Source organism: Pseudonaja textilis, chromosome 1, assembly GCF_049901715.1.
Source record: "Pseudonaja textilis isolate UNSWEBS1 chromosome 1, rPseTex1.2, whole genome shotgun sequence".
Taxonomy (NCBI): Eukaryota; Metazoa; Chordata; class Lepidosauria; order Squamata; family Elapidae; genus Pseudonaja; species Pseudonaja textilis.
In genome coordinates, this window is record NC_141990.1 from 325,342,234 (window position 1) to 325,355,263 (window position 13,030).

The 13,030-nt window shown below is 44.9% G+C and overlaps 1 protein-coding gene across 1 annotated transcript in view; it reads right to left on the minus strand.

Moving 5' to 3' along the window:
- The window catches only part of CERS1 (ceramide synthase 1), a 53,216-nt gene that overhangs the window by 15,426 nt on the left and 24,760 nt on the right, over positions 1-13,030 (minus strand). The gene's annotated exons all lie outside the window — the stretch shown is intronic.

Here is a 13,030-nt window from a genome sequence, read left to right on the forward strand (position 1 = left end):
GTAGTAGAAACTCAGAAGCGGAAACTCACCTCAGAAGCAGAAGCTCCCCACTCCCTTTGTCAATGGGCAGGCCATTAAGGCTTGGGCCAGAGTATTCCACATAACAAAGGCCTCTACCGATCTCACCACCTGGCCTGGGAAGATTGCATCAGCCAGCACTCAGGTGAAGCCATGCAATCCAGACAAAGCCTACGAAGTTAGCTAAGACCCCGCCCCTGGGAGTCTGACAGCCAATGGGATACATTTCATACACAGGAAACACTAAGGTGGGGCCTAAAGGAGGGTATAAAACCAAGGGACTCTTAGCATCTTTGTCCTTTTCCCTCAGGAGCTCTAAGGCATGTAGTCCTGTCCACCATTAAACCACCTTTCAATGCAACTTCCATGAATCCACTGTCTTTTTGGAACTGAACCCAGAAGGATATTTCTTCCAACACTTTCAACTATCAAAAATACATGCCAGCTGTCAAACATCAGAATATTTTTTAATCAAGTTTTTTATTTTATATTGCTTATATATATCAATGTGTGAACAGTGTGTGATACCAGGGTATCATACATTTTAGTACAAATAAACATAATATTACTCATAGTTATTATATTTCATTTTCATTGTTCATATTGTTTTAAACATATCTGATACTACCACCATTCAACTTCTAAACCTCCCTCTTATTATTACATATATCTTGTTATCTATATATATATATAAAAGCGAAATACCACTCACGCATCATCACAAAATCTCCAGAACTGTAAAACCTACAAACTTGACATTTTTCACCCATGTTCCTCTTGGCTTCTAGTTGCTCACTAAGAAAGGATTTTTCGAAATGACCATCAGAGCATTAGCATTTCCTATATTATTATTAACACGCTCTGATGCTAAGGAGTTCTACTCCCCCTCCCCACCTGAAAAGGAATCTGTTCCAAATGCAAAACACAAGCAGAGGAGTTTCAGTTTTAGTTTCACAGCACCAAGCAGCTATACAGAACAGTTGAGCTAAGCCACGCCCAGGCTCCTTGCTCTCTCCTTCTTGCTGTTTCAGTTTCCAAACAGCCTCAACTCTCTCACACACTGACAGGATGCTAGCCAGATGAATACGGATGGATGCTGGTAGGCAGAGGCATTATTTTTCCCCCTTATTTTCCTCCCCCAAAACTAAGCCCAACCACATAGTTTCATAGCGAAGCGCAGGCATCGAGTTAGTTTACATATATCTTGTTATATTAAAATATGTACATTGTTGTTCCCTTCTTATTTCTATTCTAACTTTTATTCATGTCACCGTGGATGTTTCTTTTCTGTCTTCCATCTTTCACCTCCTTTATTATTCATATTTTTATTCATATTATTCACATCTGTATATATTAAAGTTTCATCCTCCATTCTTTCATTGTTCAGTGTTTCAATATACAATTCTAATACCAGTCACAATATCAGTTAAATATATAGGGTAGATCTATCCATATTTCTTCCATTCATTCAATCCATCTAATTCTACTATTAATATACATGTTATGCATCAGAATTTTGATCACGTGACTATGGCCAGGAGTGTGAAAAATGGCCATATGCCACTTTTTTCAGTGCCACTGTAACTTCGAACTGTTACTAAATGAATGGCTGTAAGTCAAAGACTATGTCATGCCCCTGTCAGAGTCTGAATCCGAGGAGGAAGACGAACAAGTGACAGGGAATGGGAGTGTGGCTCCGTTGGCTGTGGAGAAGGCTGGGGAAAGGCAGAGTCCGGCTAGGCAGAGCAGGGTAGAGGTAGAACAAGGGAGAGGGAGTTCAGAAGAAGACCCAGGCCCGCCCCCCTCTTCATCCTAGGGCATGCAGGGAGGAACGGAGAAGAGAGCAACGTGGGTTGCGTGGCTTACGGGGAAGGAAAGGGCCCTGATTCCCTTCATTAGCCCCACCTGAGAATGAAAGTTTAAAAGAACTGAATGCTGAGTGCAGCAGCTGCTGGGAACAAACGTGACTTTATCCTGTGTTGTCTTTGCTTATCTGTGTTCCTGGCATCCTCCCAACCATGTGAGTTTTGCCATGCCTTCACGTCTGGAATTCTTGCTCCTGCCCTGTCAGAATAATTACCTCATTTTGCCTTGATAGAACTTATAGTTACAGTTTTTGTTGACCACATTTTGGACTTAATTTTTTGCAGACAAAGGCTGTTCCGAGAGAGTTCTTCTCCAGCCAGAAGGTAACCTGGACATTGGGGGCAAAGTTGGAGCTAATAAAGGGACTCTTTATTATCTGACTGTGTTACCTTTGTGCCATGCCCCAGGTCATCACACTCATTTATCATAATAGCAATATTAATAAAAGGAATAAATTGTCCCAATAGCAAAGAATCGCTGTAACTCAGATGGAACTGTAGAATCCCTGGTGCTCAAAGAGTTTTTTTGCCTGCTGATATTTCATTACCTAACTACAGGTAATCCTCGGCTTACGACCACAATTGAGCCCAACATTTGTGTTGCTAAGTGAGACATTTGTTAAGTGAGTTTTGCCCCATTTTATGGCTTTTCTTACCAGAGTTGTTAATGGAATCGCTGCAGTTATTTAGTTAGCAACATGGTTGTTAAGTGAATCTGGCTTCCCCAGTGACTTTGCTTGTCAGAAGTTCGCAAAAGGTCACATGACCCCAGGACACTGCAACCATCATAAATATGAGTCAGATGCCAAGTGTCTGAATTTTGATCACATGACCATGGGGATGCGGTGAGGGTCATTTGTGAAAAAGGGTCATAAGTTACTTTTGTTAGTGCTGTTCAACTTTGAACGGTCACTAAATGAAACTGTTGTAAGTCAGGGACTATCTGTAAGTAGCATCATCAGCAACCAACCAAGCTCAGAGAATACCAGGGAGTCCACAGGAATACCTGTGCTGAATATAAGCAATGCATTCCTGCCACACTAACAGAGATATGTTTAACAGGAAAGATTACGCTCCCTTAAAGGACTAAATAGGGTTGAACCTCAGTTCATTCTTGGATGGAAGACACCTGTGGCTTTAGGCTAAACTGGGAAGTTAAAAAAAATCAACCAGGAATATAAAGCAACAGCAAAGCTCTTTGTACTTTTGCTAAGATAATGACACGGATGCTCCCATATACCTACCAGAAATACAGTAGTTGCCTTCTTTGAAACCACCCCCTGCAAATTCCATAAAATTGGTATGACTTGCCTTGAGTGTGTAGAATCTTTTTTTTTTTTTGCTAGCGCAGACAGAATCCTTAGACGTTGTTTTATACAGATAACAGATAATCAGAGTTGGAAGGGACCTTGTAGGTCATCTAGTCCAATCCCTCGCCCAAGCCGGAGACCCTACACCATTTCTGACAGATGGGAGTCCAATTTCTTCTTGAAAGTCTCAAGTGATGGCGCTCCCACAACTTCTGAGGGCAACTTCTGTTCCATGGATTGATTGTTCTCACTGTCAGAAAGTTTCTCCTTATTTCCAGGTTGAATCTCTCCTTGTTCAGTTTCCATCCATTATTCCTTGTCTGGCCTACAGGCGCTTTAGAAAACAGCTTGACCCCCTTCCTCTCTGTGGCAGCCCCTCAAATATTGGAAGTCTGCTATCATGTCTCCCCTGGTCCTTCTCTTCACTAGACTAGCCAGGCCCAGTTCCTGCAACCGTTCTTCGTATGTTTTAGTCTCCAGTCCCCTCATCATCCTGGTTGCTCTTCTCTGTACTTTTTCCAGTCTCAAACATCTTTTTTATAATGTGGTGAACAAAACTGGATGCAGTACTCTAGGTGTGGTCTTACTAAGGCTTTATAGAGTGATATTAGTTCCTCACTTGATCTCGACTATATCCCTCTGTTAATGCAACTTAGGATTGCATTGGCTTTTTTGGCTGTTGAACAATTTTGCTTGCAGTAGCAAAAAAAAGGGGAGGGGGGGAATCTACATACACAAGCTGAGACTTGCTGATTTTTTACTGCAGTTTGCTACTGCAATATTTCTGTGTTCTTCCAAAAGGTTCTCTGGAAGGTGAGGATTGGAGAAGCCTGCCCCAAACGAAAATTATTGGACGTTTCCATTGGATGAGCCTCCATGTGAACACAGGCAGGTAACACCACTGCGAAACTACAGCAACCTTACTAATAAAGGAGAATATTTGTAGCTCAGGGTTCGTTTCATTACCCAAACTAGACAACATCATCAGTGTCAATGAAACCTTTGCAAGAAAACAGGCCAGCTTAGAGAGCACCAAGGACCCCACATACAGTACAGGTAGTCCTCAACTTATGACCACAACGGAGACCAAAATTTCCATTGTTAAGTAAGACAATCGTTAAATGAGTTTTGCCCCTTTCTTGCCACAGTTGTTAAGGGAATCACTGCTGTTGGTAAGTTGCGAAGCTTCTTCTCCGGCAACACTGAATTGTTAACTAGGGCATGCAAAACTTTTGCCAGACCGATTCTCGAATACAGCTAGTCAGCCTGGAACCTGCACGGTATATAGGACATTAACACGACTGAGCAGGTTCAGAGGTATTTCTCAAGAAAAGTACTCCACTCCTCCACTCACAATAGAATTCCTGATGCCTCTAGGCTTGAAATTTTAGGCCTGGACAATCTGGAACTGCGCTGCCTGTGGTCTGATCCAAGCATAGTGTCAGGGTTCCGGCAGTTACCCCCATTTAAATCATGAGTCTTGAGCCAAACTTCCAAAACTTAAAAAGGATTTATTGGGAGTTAACATGCTGGTACTGCCTGACTGTAGCCAACTCCAAGACACAGAATTCATTGTCACCCTTGACCCTGGTTTCCACCCCTCAACCCCTGGGTGTATCATAATTCATATTCTCCAATGGGACACATCCATAGCCAAGAGTCATCAATCATGTTCTCCAGTTAGAATTTTGTGCGGCATATCTTTGAAAACATTTATGAAATGCAGTTTCGGGTTTGCAAGCTGCTACACCGTGATGACCCAGGGTGGGATACAAAATAAACACAGTCACAAAAAACGGGTAATGCCCCTTTTATTCCTTCACTTTGCTTCCAAGCTCCAAATATCCTTGACTGGAGACAAAAAACTCCCACACGAGCAGTTACAAGAAGGAGGAAATGCCGTTTAAACTAAAAATGCCTATAAATTATACAGAGTAAAAAAACAACACAAACCAGGCAAGATAAGGACTTGAAGATGTCCGCAGATATCAGAACATACACACTGGGAAGAACGCCAAATTCAGAGAGGAACCATAAACTGGAGATATTTCCACGCTTTGTTTCCAGCGTTCACCCGTAGGCAGGTCCGTCCTCTTATCCAGTTGTCACAGCTGCAGCCCATGAAGAGGATCAAGGCCCTCTCCTCCCGAGTAGACCACGTCTCTCCCTTATCCTCTCCTCCCTGCGTGCCCTTGGATGGAGAAGGGATGGGCCTCGGTCCTCCACTGACTGCCCAGCCGGCCTCTGCCTTTCCCCAGCCTCCTCCACAACCTCCGGAGCCACACTTCCACTCCTTGTCAGCTGTTCCTCCTCTCCCTCAGAGTCCGACTCCACCAGGGGCATGACAAGCACTGCTCCCCCCTCTCTTTCTGCTGTCAACTCTAAAAAGACCATAGAAATATTTTATGAGTTGACACATAGTTCACAAAATTGTCTGCTACAACATCTTGTCTATCATTGACTTCTTCAGCCTCAACCACAATAATACACAGGCAAACAACCAATAACCACCTCAAACTCGATTGCAGAAAATACGACTTCAGCAACAGATTGGTCAACCCCTGGAACGCCCTACCCGACTCTGTTGTTACAGCCTCAACCGCTCACAGCTTCAACCTCAAACTGTCTACCGTGGACCTCATCACCCCATTCCCAAGAGGTCCGTAAAGGGGGCGTGCATAAGCGCACCAGCGTGCCTACCATCCCTGCCTTACCGCCCCCATTTATCTGCATTTACTTCCTTGGTTCATGTTTATGTTCATACCTATACTTTTTATCTTCTACATGTTTGACAAACAAAATAAATAAATAAGTAAATAAATAAGTTAAGTCACTCGGCTGAATCTGGCTTCCCCTATTGACTTTGCTTGTCGGAAGGCCACAAAAGGGGGCACACAGCAACGGTCATAAATAGGAACCAGTGGCCAAGCGTCTGAATTTTGATCACATGACCCTGAGGATGCTGCGAAGGTTGTATGTGAAAAATGGTTATAAGTCCTATTTTTCAGTGCCGTTGTAACTTTGAACGGTCACTAACCAAACTGTTGTATGTCGGGGATTACATGTAATCCTATATTTACAAGAAAGATATTGGTATTCCTAGTAGTCCTTTACTTACAACCATTCACTTAGTGACTACTGGACATTACAACAGCAAAGAAAAAAAATGATTTACAATTGGTCCTCACACTTACAACCCCTGCAGCATCCTGATAAAACAGATATTATCAAAATTCAGGCTCTTGGTGACTGGCATGAATTTGTGACAAATGCAGCATCCCAGGGTCACTATTTGTAGCCTTCCTAGCCGGCGAGGGGAGAGAAGTTGGCTTTGCTTAACTATCACATGATTCGCTTAACAGCTGCTATGATTGTTAGGCAAAACAGATTGTAAAATCGGGCACAACTCACTTAACAACTATCTTGCTTAGCAGCAGAGCTTCTGGTCCCCATTGTGTTGTAAGTGGAGAACTATCTATGTACAGAAAGATGTAAGCAAGACAAACCACTATACGTACAGAATGGTACCTGGCTCAATAGTAGTAACTGTGAGAAGGATTTTGGAGTTCCAGTGGACAAACATTTAAATGTGAGCCAGCAGTGTGATGCAGCTGCCAAAAAAGCCAACACAGTCTTAGGCTGCGTTAACAGAGGGATAGAATCAAGATCACGTGAAATGTTAATACCATTTTATAATGTCTTGGTAAGGCCACACTTGGAATACGGCATCCAGTTTTGGTCGCCAAGATGTAAAAAAGATGTTGAGACTTTAGAAAGAGTGCAGAGAAGAGCAACAAAGAGGATTAGGGGACTGGTGGCTAAAACATATAAAGAATGATGGCGAACCTATGGCACGTGTACCACAGGTGGCATACAGAGCCATTTGTGCCGGCATGCAAGCTGCAGGCAAACTTACCTCACTGCTCATGCACGTGCCTAACAGCTGATTTTTCGGCCAGTTTGAGGCCTTTTTTGGCCTCCCAGAGGCTTCAGGAAGGCTTCTGCAGGCTTTTCAGGACGAAAACTAGGCCTATTTCATCACTTCCTGTTTTTCAGGAAATACTGGAAGTGACGAAACGGACCTAGTTTTCGGCCTGAGAAGCCTGCAGACGCCTTCCTGAAGCCCCTGGGAGGCCGAAAAAGGCCTCAAACCATCTGAAAATCAGCTGTGAGGCACAGTGCAGGTAAGGGGGCGATGAGGTATGGAGGGGATTGCGCACACATGCGTAGGGGCATGGGGGTGTGCGCATTGACTTCTGGGTGCTGGCACATGAGCCAAGTGTGCAAGCACGCACACAATTTTGGCACAGGAGCCCAAAAAGGTTAGCCACCACTGGTTGCAGGAATTGGATATGTCTAGTTTCCTGCAAAGGATGACTAGGGGAGATATGATAGCAGTCTTCCAATATCTCAGGGGCTGCCCCAAAGAAGAGGAAGTCAAGCTATTCTCCAAAGCACCTGAGGGCAGGACAAGAAGCAATGGGTGGAAACTAATCAGTGGAACGACTTGCCTCTAGAAATTGTGGGTGCTTCAACACTGGAAATTTTTAAGAAGAGATTGGGCAAACATTTGCCTAACGTGGTATAGGTTTCCTGAGCAGTGTGACAGCAAGTTTCCTGAGCAGGGGATTGGACTAAAACAGGGGTCGCCAACCTTTTGGACCTCAGGGACCACCAAACTCATAATTTTAGATCCCAGGGACCACTAACTGGTTCTGTGGGTGTGGACTAATTTGTGGGTGTGGCTTGGTGGTTATGGGATTGGCTGGGCATGGCTTATATGTAAATATTATATTTATATAAATATTGAATTTTTTTATAAAAAAAGAGCAACTTTTACCCAAAATCAGGTGAAGCAGGCAGGCAGGCAGATTGAGTTGTTCACAGAATCACAGATTCATTCAGAGATCTATCTATCTGCCATTGGCTAGCTCAGTCTGTCAAAGTTGAATGGCACTAACAAAAGTAACTTACGACCCTTTTTCACAAATGACCCTCAACGCATCCCCATGGTCATGTGATCAAAATTTGCTAGCAAGCAAACTCACAAAATTAACTCACAACACACCATGTATGTAAATATTGATTTTTTTTAATTAAAAAGAGCAACTTTTACCCAAAATCAGACAAAGCAGGCAGATTGAGTTGCTCACAGAATCATTCAGTGATCTATCTACCATCAGCTAGCTCAGTCTCTCAAATTTGCTTGCCGTGAATCTGCACTGAATTTGCTTGCAAGCAAACCTTCAGTCCTAAGGGAGGTTTGGCTGTACTTAAAAGCAGAGCCGAAGATCTAAAGACTAGCTAGAAAGCAAGAAATCCAACCATTTCCTGCTTCCTAGCTAATCTAAATCTCCCGGCATAGCAGAACAGATGATGGTCGGAAAAAGGAAAAATAGAAATTTAGCAGGCAAGTTTGCAAGGTGAGGAGTGAGTGGGTGGGGAGGGTTCCCACGGGCCATGTGGGTGGCGCAGCCTTGTGTTTCTGCACGGCCTGGATTAATTGCTTTGGGGGGGGGGTGATCTGGGGGTGAGATTTCTCTGCGGCCCACCAAAATTTTCTCATGGCCTACAGTGGGGCTGTGGCCCACCGGTTGGCTACCGCTGGGCTAGAAGACCTCCAAGGTTTCTTCCAATTTTTCTTATTCTGAAGCTTCGTACCAGAACGCTTGCTTTTTAGAGCAGTTTTCTCTTTCGTTTAATGTCACCCATCTCTCCCATTTAGCGAATTTTCATGTTTTATTTAATCACTGAACTGGCTTTCTGGAAGCTACCAGGCATTGTTCTTGTCTTCCTTGCTAATGGAAGCCCTGCCCCTCTGCTTTATTTGTTATGCCAAGTTCGCAGAATTAAATTGGAATACCAGCTTGGAATATTAGATAAGTGAAGACGAACACAATACAGAAGCCTGATGATGGCAGATGAGATTCTGCCGAAACGTTGCTACAACTTTAAAAGCACAACTATAATGACATGGGAAAATACTTGAACAAAGCTGAATACCATACATGTAAGTACCCGCAAAAACTTAAGACATTTGCTGCAGGAAGACCCTGGTGCCTTAAACCATCTCTGAAATTGCTGGAGCCAATTGTCCAGAATGCTGAAATTGGACCAAGAGGTTCAAAACGTATTTTGCCACAAAGCTCACCGCTGAACTAATCACCCTAAAGTATTTTTGGAGTGGGAGGGCTGCAATTAGTGATTTACTCTGACTGCTTTTATGGTACAGGTAATCCACAAGTTACAGCTGTTGGTTCAGTGACCATTCACTAAATTGCAATAGCACTGACCAAAGTGACATGTCCATTTTTCACACTTATCACAACTGCAGTATCCCTATGGTCATATGATTGAAATTCAAATGTTTGGCAACCAACTCACATTTATGATGGTTGCAGTGTCCTGGGGTTCAACTTGGTTTGCCACCAACCATATTGTGAAGTATGCTGGTGATAGAAAGGGCGTTGGTACTTACCTGACACGCCCGTTCTCTTTGAGCTGTGAAGAGCATCCAGTAGTGGGAGGTGCTTCAGTCTCTGCATGTGTAGGCTGGGCTTAAATTGTGGAACCCTCCTCCTCCTCCACAGGACTCCTCCTCAGCGTTCCCCAGTTTTGGCGAAGACGAGATAAATAAATGCCTTAGTCCTCAATGCCCTAACAATTTGTTGGCCGAAACAGGACCCCACCAGACGGAAAAAGGGTGGGGCTGGATGCTCTTCACAGCTCAAAGAGAACGGGCGTGTCAGGTAAGTACCAATGCCCTTTCTCCCATGAGCTGTTCAGAGCATCCAGTAGTGGGACATACCAAAGCTTGGCCTGTCCTACGGGAGGGACTCCGTCTGGCCTGGATTCTCCTCCTGGTCCCTGTGGACCCATTGCAGAACTCTTCTGCCAAAGGAAGCCTCAGCAGATCAATTTTATAATGTCTAATGAATGGCGATGGGGAAGCCCAAGTTGCGGCTCGGCAAATTTCAGTTATTGGTGCCTGTGTGGCCCACGCTGCCGATGTTGCGGCACTCCTTGTTGAATGAGCTGTTATGCCCCTGGGCTCTTGAAGGGATTGAGTCTGATACGTTTTCGCTATTGCAGCCTGTAGCCAATGGCCTATCGTAGAAGGTGAGACCTTGCATCCCTGAGTGTTGGGCTGAAAAGACACGAATAAGGCCTCCGTTTTTCTGAAAGCCCCTGTACGATTGATATATATTCCCAATGCTCGTCTCACATCAAGCCTATACCATTGCAGTTCCATCCCTTGTGATGGTCTGGGGCAAAAATTAGGAAGAATCAGCTCTTGTGCCCTATGAAAGGTCGAGTTAATTTTGGGTATAAACGTAGGATCAGGACGAAGGACCACCCGGTCAGCATGGAAAACACAAAGATCTTGTCTGATAGACAATCTCCGAAATACAACAAGCAGAAGTGATCGCTACAAGGAAAACTACTTTTATACGTCAGAAATTGTAGACTTGACAATTTCAAGGGTTTGAAAGGGCCCTTAGTGAGCGTGACAAGGACCTTGTTAAGGTCCCAGGTGGGATAAAGGTGCACTGCTGGAGGGCGTAAATTAGTGGCTCCTAGAAGGAAGGACCGTATGCGTGGATGATGGGAAAGAGAAAATAGGCCTTCACAAGTGAGAACTGATGCCAAGGCCGCCACCTGTCTTTTCAATGTATTAGGTGACAACCCCTTGTCAAGTCCCTCTTGTAAGAACTCTAGAATTTGAGCCACAGAAGGAGAGGCAGGATCAATTCGACACTTGGTACACCATTTGCAGAAACTGGACCATGTGGCATTGTAAATGCGAGGGGTGTCTGGTGGCTAGGATAGTGGCGATAACTCTGTTGGAAAACTTTTCGCTCTTCAAACCACTCTGCTCAACCTCCAGACAGTCAGGTGCAACCACTGAGGGTCCGGATGTTGAAGGGGCCCCTGAGTTAACAAAATCCTGTCTGGCGGGATTCTCCAAGGTGATACAGAGAGACTGCGGAGGTCTGCAAACCATGGCCGTCTGGGCCAGTAAGGAGCTACTAGTAGTAGTTCTGCCCTCTCGTCTAGTAATTTCTGGATGACCTTGGGAACCAGTGGAAATTGAGCGAACGCATACAGGAGCCCCGGGGGCCAACGACAGCGGAGCGAGTTTAAGTTCTCCGCCCCTTGCGATGGGTACCTGGAAAAAAATCTCAGGAGCTGAGTGTTGAGGGGGGAAGCGAACCGGCTGTCCAAATGTCCTGACCGCTTCTTGAAACAAGGAGGGATGGAGGCACCACTCCAATTGATCAATGGTGGCCCTGCTCAGCCAGTCTTCCTGTGTATTCGACAGACCCAAAATGTGCTCTGCTCTGATGGAAAGTAGGTTGGTCTCCGCCCAACAACACAAGCGCTCCGCTTCCCGCATGAGATGTTTCGATTGTGTGCCCCCGTTTATTTATGTGAGGTTTGGCAGTTACGTTGTCGGTCAGTATCAGTATGTGCTGATCGCGTACCTGGGAAAGGAAGCTGCAAAGAGCCAGGTGTACTGCTCGAAGCTCCAGCCAGTTTATGCTGCACAACTGTTCTATGGCAGACCAGCGGCCTTGGGTTGTAAGCGACTGGACGTGAGCTCCCCATCCAAACAGACTGGCATTGGTGGTGATGGTGAGTCTTTGTGGTTCCTTGAAGAGACAGCCTCTGTTGGTGACTGGTCTGGTCCACCAGAGGAGAGATATGAGAACCTTTGGTGGCACCCTGACCCTGTGTTTGGAGTTGCTTTGGCCGGAGCACTGGCACGGTAGCAGGAACCACTGGAGGGATCTAGTGTGGAGGTGGGCTCACGGGGTGATAGAAATACATGAGATCATCTTGTCTAACAATCTTGATAGTTCAGCTAGGGACACCCTCTTAAGACCCCTGATCTCCTTAACTAATTGCTGAATGCTATTTAGTCTATCTGGTGACAGGTAAACCTTGCCTTCCACAGTATCTATGACCGCCCCCAAATGGGTTATCCGAGTTGATGGAGTTAATTGACTCTTCTTCCAATTTATTAAGAAGCCATGCTTTTGTAGGGATGTGTTCTGAGTGTCTTTGACTGCTTGATGGGCGGAAGGTGACAAAATCAAGATGTCATCAAGATAACACTGGAGTCGTACGGGGATGTCCCTGAGATGAGCAGCTAGCGCTGCGAGGACCTTCGTGAAGGTCCTGGGGCAGAAGCTAGTCCGAAAGGAAAGGCCACATATTCAAAGTGGTGGTTATTATAACAGAATCTCAGAAATTTATAGTGGGAAGGCCGAATAGCAATATGCAGGTATGCCTCCGTCAAATCTGTGGATATGAAGACGTCCCCTTTTCTGATGCCCAGTAAGATTGATTGCAGGGTATGCATTTTAAACTTGCGATATACTAAGAAATGGTTGAGACGTTTCAGGTCTAATATCGCTCTCCACCCCCCCGAACTTTTGGGCACAATGAAAAGATGTGAATAGAAACCTCACCCTCTTTGAGTGGTAGCTACTGGCTGGATGGCTCATATATCCAGTAGATGTTGGATAGCCGATTCCATGAGATTACGTTTAATCGGGTCTCTGGAGAGTACTCAATAATTTTGAGAAATCAGGGGCCAGATTGAAATGTTTCCTGTCATATCCAGTGCGGGCTGTGTACACCACTGCAGAGGCCCACTGCTTCTGTACCAGGTCCGAAAACATAGGAGGAACCGGGATCACCTCTGCTTCAACTACTGGTTGGTTTAAGATCAGATCCTCTGGTCCCTCTTCCGAAGGATTTGGTGTGGTGGACGGAGTCGACTTGTTTAGGCGTGCAATGTTTTTTGCCTTAAAAAAGAGAGATCTGAAA